The 8,244-nt window shown below is 29.0% G+C and overlaps 1 protein-coding gene across 2 annotated transcripts in view; it reads right to left on the bottom strand.

The window, feature by feature from the left end:
• The window catches only part of LOC142332235 (uncharacterized), a 670,235-nt gene extending 662,731 nt beyond the window's left edge, over window positions 1-7,504 (bottom strand). For both annotated transcript variants that reach the window (XM_075378535.1, XM_075378533.1), the window contains exon 1: window positions 7,274-7,504. The gene's annotated coding sequence lies outside the window, so the exon portion shown is untranslated. The remainder of the gene's footprint in view (window positions 1-7,273) is intronic.
• Window positions 7,505-8,244: the final 740 nt, after the last annotated feature.

Below are 8,244 nucleotides of genomic sequence, written 5' to 3' on the forward strand. Positions count from 1 at the left end.
TTTTTTAGATTATAGTCCCCGGATATAAAATTTATTCCTCATCTCTAAAAAAATATATATTCTGTTGTTTTTTCCCCTCTCTTTTAATTTAATTATCCATAAAAAAGGATGGTGCATGGGTTTGTTTGTTGTGTTCACGATTTTATTTTAGTGGCTATTGGCGCAGAGCGGACCATCGCTGCTATTAGCGATGGTGCGCCGGGCGGCTGCGCGCAGCGCACGAACGATTTATTTAAAATTATATTTGTGTTTTGAGCATAAAAAAGATAATACTGGGGTTAGAGCTATGTTAAAAAATCACAAATCAGGAAACTGCTAATACTATGTTCAGGATTTTGAAGCTTACGTTGTAAAAGTTTTTGTTGTAAATAAACTGAGTATTTATGAACGTTATTTAGTTACAATTGTGGCAAAAATATTTAATAAAAATCAAGTGTAATGAAATCTAAACCAGGTAACATTTTCGCGGCGCCTTTTTTCTGGTTCGTAATTAAACGGGAAAGTTGTGCAATAGCTTCTAGTTTTCTAAAAACTGTTTCTATTAAATCAGCTGAAATTTTTTTAAAAGATTCAACAGTTTTTTAAATATTTTAATTTTTTTGAAAATGGATTTAACTAACAAATTTTGTTCAATTATTACAAGCAATCGACCTGTTGAAATAATTGTTACGTAACAAAAAATCACTGAATGCAGTACCTGTTGGCAAGAAAATAGCCAATTAAAACAAGAACAATTATAAAATATTAGATATTAGGCAGTTAATGGTGTGCATATAATTTTTTTTCGTTATGGATTTTATGTGAGGATAAAATCAGATAAGTCAAACAATAACCCACCGGGTTGGTCTAGTGGTGAACGCGTCTTCCCAAATCAGCTGATTTGGAAGGCGAGAGTTCTAGAGTTCAAGTCCTAGTAAAGTCAGTTATTTTTACACGGATTTGAATACTAGATCGTGGATACCGGTGTTCTTTGGTGGTTGGGTTTTTAATTAACCACACATCTCAGGATTGGTCGAACTGAGAATGTACAAGACTACACTTCATTTACACTCATACATATCATCCTCATTCATCCTCTGAAGAATTATGTAAACGGTAGTTACCGGAGGCTAAACAGGAAAAAGAAAGAAGTCAAACAATACGTATTTTAAAAAATGAAAAGGAAATTGGTTAGAATAAATAGTAAGATAATTAAGGATAAATCAAATCATCCCTGATTTTTTTATTTATTAAGAAACGAGTTTCAAAATTATCGGGAAACATAAAATGCATTATAAAAGCTGTTTTAATCCACTTTAAAAAAAAAAATAATAATTATGAAAGCATATCACGATTTTTTTAATAATTTTACATGTGAAGTTTTAATTAATATTAAAAATAGGACGAATATGAAAGTTCCTGAAGATGGAATTTAATACCGAAAGCGCTTGAACCGGCGAATTCAATTGTTGGTAAGCGAGTTTTTGTATATTATATATAATTATATGTACTTACACCAACGGGCAACTTTTTACCTCCGGGACCAACTTTAGAGGATGAAATGAATGACAATTTTTTTAGCGTGTGAAAATGCCATGCCTGACCGGGATTCGAAACCGAGACCTCCGGATGAAAGGCTGAGACCCTACCGCTCGCGGTACGAAGGCCAGCTAAAAAAACTATTAGAAAGCATAAATGATAAATTACAAAATTATTAGAAAGCATAAATAATCATTTTAAACATATATTAAATGTGTTTAAGGGTTTTTTATCTATAAGGCAAATAAAAGAAAGGGAAAAGGTTAAACAAGTTCGTTTCTATAAAAAAAATAACAGAAATTAAGATAAAAAAACTAATTTTAAAACTGTTAAATACTAAATAACCCAAAATTATTACTTCTAGATCAATATAACTTTAAACAATAGAAGACCGTGAACTTTAATGTTAACAATACACCCCATTTAAACTTTATAACAATAATATACAAAGAGAAAGTTTAGCTTTCATATAAACTGTAATAATAAATTAATCAAACATTAAAAGCCTTAATGATTGGGAAATATAGTTACTTTAACATATTTAAGACATTTTCGTCGATTAAGTTCCAAATTAAAAAAAAAAAAAAATTGTAATAAATTGAAAGCATTATAGTTTAATTAATATTTTTTTTATAGCCCGTTATGGAATCATTGGTCAAAATGTTAATGTTTTGCATAAAAATTTATTTAAATTTTATTCGCTTTAGTTCTTTGAAATTTTTTATTCTTCATCAACAGGTCATTAATTTTGAAGAATATAATAAACCTTTCAGGAAATGTCTTACTGGTAAATACAAAAAAGAAAATTCATATAAACATAACGTCGGAAACGTTTTGTCGGCTGGTAAAAAATTTCATCCTGATTTCTGCACCTACGGTAAAAATTAAGCCCATATTCCTCACCACCGTAGAGGAAAACACCCGAATTGTGACCATCCCGGACGCCACAGTACCCCCTACATTTCTACTCTTGATGGACTTTACCAGAAGTCTTTTCAGACCCTCTAAACTTGATAACATAACACACCCATCAGTTTGTCCTCTGTCAGTAGTCCACTGATGCAAATATTTCCACCTCGGCAGATATTTCCAATAGGGTATTTACACAACCTAGAATGCATATACAAATAATCCAAAAAAAAATCAACTCCAATCTCTTAAAATTGAAATATTTTTGTTATTTTGTTGCTATACCTCCCTTTGGTTTACATATTTTTCAGAGGTTTTGAAAGTTTACACTTTAAATATAGAGCTATTCAGAAATGTCTACATATATTTTTTTTAGATTATAGACCCCGGATATAAAATTTATTCTTCATCTCTAAATTATGTTGTTTTTTTTTTTTAATAATGAAATGGTCTTCCAGCTACGATCACCTACGATAACTTACAACCCTCAACTATTAAATTAACCGATTTGCGGAAGCGCGATTCCCGCTCCATCCTCTAATAACGACAGTTTCACAAAAATAAACTCTTCCTTTATCTAACTTCAATTAGACGCGAATCATTACTTGATTGAATCATTAAATACAAAAATACTATCCTCATACCAACAAAACAAGAGTTAATCGCGACAACTACAACTCAATTTAACCTACAAATCAATTTACTCAAAGCCTTCTTGATTTATTTAAAAAGTAAGAAACAGATTCCTCCTTGAGTTATCTAAATTATTAATTGATATACGTATTAGCTTGCAAAATTTTCAAAACATCAACCCAATTTTAAAATAACTCTTACTAACGACAACTAAATGGGAATAAATACTGGAAATAGATATAAATACAACAAAAAGCTGGTTGGGTGAGGGTGTTGAACCGTACTAATTGGTAGCAGTAACGGGAACGAAATTGACTGGTTTGAAAAAGGGAGTCAGGTAGCAGCGGATGGAATAGACTGAACCCGAAATAACTTTGTTAAATGGATAATTATCACATAAAAGTTTTAAACAAAGGTCGTAAGAGAATTTGATCCCGAGTAAATTGTTATGAATGAAGTTCACAGAAACTAATTTCAATCGTAATAATTTCGTATTAAAAACAAATCATAAGAAAAATATTGCAGATTTTAACTATGTACTAAATAGAAATTTTCAATATTACAAATGAATTAGATATTTTAGAAAAATAAACGTTTTATGTATTTATTTGTTATTTTTCTAAAGTATTAATTATTTTCTTAATATATAAAATTTTGTTTCATTTAATACTTAATTAAAATCTGCCATATTTTGATGTTTCTTTTTAATAAAGAAAAATTCTTTAACAACTTCAAAATTCTTCCGTTAGTATTTACTAACCGTAAAGTTTATTCATACCGTTTTACTCAGAAGCAAATTCTCTACGAGTTTTGTTTTATATTTTCATTACCAAAAATATTTTTACGCCAAACAAAAAATAGTGTTCTTCGTCCGGAGTTTTTTTAGGTAGATTTCATTTCTTACTAGTTATTACTATTGAATGGGTACCATGATTCATTCGACTTCCGGAAAATGTCGACATATCTTCGAGTTTCACATCCCCAGATCCCAAAACCACCGTCAGTTCAAAAGTTTATATATTTCACTTTCTTGTGGGCATGAAAACTGCCGTGATTCTGTGTCAATCACTTACAAATTGATACATAAAATATAACGACCCAAAATCTCGTACAAGTTCGTTAATGGAAAAAATCGAACCATGGGAGTTGCAACGGGGGGTGGGGCTTTTTCGAAAGAAAAAACCAAAATATCTTATAACTTTCTTATTCAGCAAAATATCGAACTCGTTTAAATATCCTAGTATTCTTTGAATAGGGGCCTAAAACTTATCTAAGTAAAGTCTTTTGATATCACCAACCATTGGCCCAGGGGGCGGAAAAAATGGGGTTTTGAAGACAAAAAATCATACTTCCCGTAATAAGCACAGTTTCGAATCGGTTTAAAGTGGTCGTTAGTCCTCTAAACATTACGTAAAACCTTTTGCTCTGAAGCAAATATTGATATGACCAACCCTTGCACAAAAGGGGTTAAAGACTGGGCTTGTCGTATGCTATGTGAAACTTTTTTCACAAGCAACCGTTGTTGTGTTGAATAAATTTGAAGTTTTTCTTAACTTTAAGGTAGAAATATTTTTTATCCCCTACTTAGCACCGGTGAAATCTACCTCCGCCTTCCGGCGTGCCAATTGATTGTTTTTCTTCAAAAAAATAATGAACTATAACCAAAACGTTAGCACCGATCACTAGTGGAAAATCCCGATTTGTTAGTATCAATTTCTAATTTAACTTTCATTATATCAATTTTTATCATTAAAAAAAAAATATATTTTTACACAAGAGCTATCCATTTTGGACACCTAATAATCCCATTCCGAGACGCGGCCTGCCAGGGAAACCCGCCCGGAGGGCCTAGCCGCAAAGGCGTGCCGCCCTCTAATATACTCCCGGTAACGTAAGGAGTTACTTAAATATTAACGCCACACTTTTTAAATAAAGCTACAGCTTTATTTAAAAACAAAATAGTTAATCGGATTTCGATGGAAAATGAACAGTCTCTTAACTTAACCTACGCTCGCTAACCTTGACTAATTAACACCGAAATTTTTTGAGTATTTATTTAACAAATTCAGTAATTATTGCAATTATTTATTATTTAAATAATCAAAACACTCCTGTTAATTAGTAAAGGTTAGCGAGCGTAGGTTAAGTTTGGTTAAATTATATTTATAAAATAAATAAATATAAATAACCATTTATGAAAATTAATAAAGAGACTGTTTTGAATCTATGTTAAACTCTATATCGGCCCATTTTCCACCGAAATCCGATTGACTACTTTGTTATTAAATAAAGCTGTAGCTGCGTGGCGTTAATACGTAAGTACCCGTAAGGATTTCAATGCGGGGTCATACATCTAATCGGTTCAGCCGTTGAGTTACTACGGTGGATTAAACAACACCCTAAATAATTCGATTTTAGTCAGTTGTGTAAAAAAAAAAATGGCTGTCCGGTTTTTTAATACTTATTTGAAATTAAGCTGTTAAAAAAATTATCATGCGGAATATAAAAATAAACATTCATACGGATCTACAAATACAAATTGATTTCTCATAAAAAATAAAAGACATATTTTTGAGTGCGTGAAATATCTATAATTTGGCGGCTAAGCTTAATGATACAGGAGCGTGAAATCTGGTTCCTGCTTTATACGTAGAAAGAATAAATACCGAAAAAAAAAATATATATATTATTATTTTTATATTTTCAATCTGTGCATTAAATTTCAACCTAACGCTCGCTTTGCTAGTCTAATTTAACCTTAATAAAATGTATACTGTAAAATTCTAAAAATGTACTAAATTATTATGAAATATTTGCTGGAAACCCAAAAACAACGCGGATTTGATATTAAGTTGTCTAAGTTTTAAATAACGAATATGTGAAATATATTAAAAATAATCATATTATGAAATAACAAAGATGCAATCATGCGAATGATAAATAACATCGATACAAACTCAAATGATCTCCAACAATTTAAAAACAAATTAATAAAATAACAAAATCAGGATAATGTTATTACTTGTATTTATTAAATAAATCATAATATAAAAAAAAAAATCATCAACAGTGTAAAAGATTTTATAACAGATAATCTTTTTATTAAATTGAACGAAAAATCGTTAAGTAATTTATAAAAAAATGGATTCAAAATAAGACCCAATTTTGTAATCCGTAATACAGTATTAATATAACGCGAAAAAAATTGTGTCGTCTCGTTTTTTTACGCATAAATATTGCTGCTATTTTTCCTACAGATTACTACTTTTTATTTCACCAGACATTCCACATTTTAAAATATAAACAGATGTATATGTAACAATATTTAATCTACTTAAAATCGGGCAACAAACAAATCTCTAATTGTCTTATTTTATATTCTTAAAATTTGTTTTTCAAGTAGCCTTATGATGTAAAATTATATTTTATAGTGATATATACATAACATGAATAATAAATATTTATCATATGATGGTACGCTTAGCGACTGATTTAAGACGATCAAAGGGATTTAATTTGGTTTGCTCTTGCTGTAAACAAAATGAATTTAGTTATCCTACGAAAGTTTGTCATTTAACAGGGCAAATAGTTCAAATAAATTACCGTAGGACCCGTCAGATACGGATAATTGAAATTATGCTACAATTTACAGTCGAATAACAATTTTTGAACTACCGTTAATTAAAATTAACAACAAAGATCCATTTTAATATTAATTTTCATATATATAATCATTATTATATATTGACAAAGTATTCACAAAATATTGATAAGAAACATATATCCAATAAATATTTAAAGAATTCAAAGTAATAAATCACAAATAATTTATCACCATGACTGTTTCATTGTAATTAAAGAAATTAAATTGAATTTATTAAGATAAGTTGAACAAACCAACTTTCAAGAAAATTAATTCATGTTAAGTAAGATTTAAGATGTTACAAAATATTCGAGGTTATGATAGAATCATTGATTTAACCAAAAAACAAATTAACACAGTAATTTTCTTTCCAGATACGTATAACAATAAAAGCATAATAACTCTAATACCAATATAAAAATAGTTTTAAACAATAGCGTAATATATTTAACGAAAATTATGTAACAATCGCATAAACACGTGAAACAAGCAAACAATAGGTCAACTAGACGACGTGCATCATAACTAAACAGAATAAAAGTACAGGAATATCGGATAGAAATTACCTACCGGTTAAGAAATCCATTTATAATTAAAATAAACGTTTCACTATAAAACAACACATAAATTCAACTAAAAGAAAAACCACTATTACACAAATTATTTTATAAATAAAACAAAATAAAAGGAATCTTAAAAAGAAAACACTAATAAAAACAATGACAAAAAAAACACCACGTAAAGCTATAGAAATATTAAAAACCAAGCACCGAATAACATGCGCACAACAACAACCAAACGACTAGCACCACAAGTTAAGACTATTAAAAACGGAAAGGCAACATGAGGACTAAACTAGCTCTAGTACTACCAACGTAATAATAAAAATTTCCCTATTATAAATAAAAATATCCCATTGACTTTGAAAACTTTCCTCTTTTATTTATACATACATACATGCATAATATATTTATCTATTTAATAAAAAAAACTTATATATTATTAAAAAAAAAATATTCAAAAATATATTTTTATTAAATTTACCATCAAAACAAATTTCTATAAAAACTTAATGCTTATTTATTTAAGATTTATTTACGAATTTTTGTAAAAAGTGTTCTTTTAACTTTTATTTACAGTATACAGTAAAAAAAAAGATTTTATAAAATTAAATTAAATTTTAAAATAAAATAATATGAAATTAATTTTTTTTTTAATTAATAATTTTTTTTTCCCCCGAATAGTTCACCTTGGAACACGTCAAACTCATTTATTTACATTGATCTTTATAGGGGATCCCATGTACTGGAATTGATAAAATTTAAAACATAAATTAGCACCACTAATTGAGTGATAAAACCGGTTTTTTTTTTTGTCTTCAGTCATTTGACTGGTTTGATGCAGCTCTACAAGATTCCCTATCTAGTGCTAGTCGTTTCATTTCAGTATACCCTCTACATCCTACATCCCCAACAATTTGTTTTACATATTCCAAACGTGGCCTGCCTACACAATTTTTCCCTTCTGCCTGTCCTTCCAAT

The sequence above is a fragment of the Lycorma delicatula genome, chromosome 11, assembly GCF_047948215.1.
Source record: "Lycorma delicatula isolate Av1 chromosome 11, ASM4794821v1, whole genome shotgun sequence".
Classification (NCBI taxonomy): Eukaryota; Metazoa; Arthropoda; class Insecta; order Hemiptera; family Fulgoridae; genus Lycorma; species Lycorma delicatula.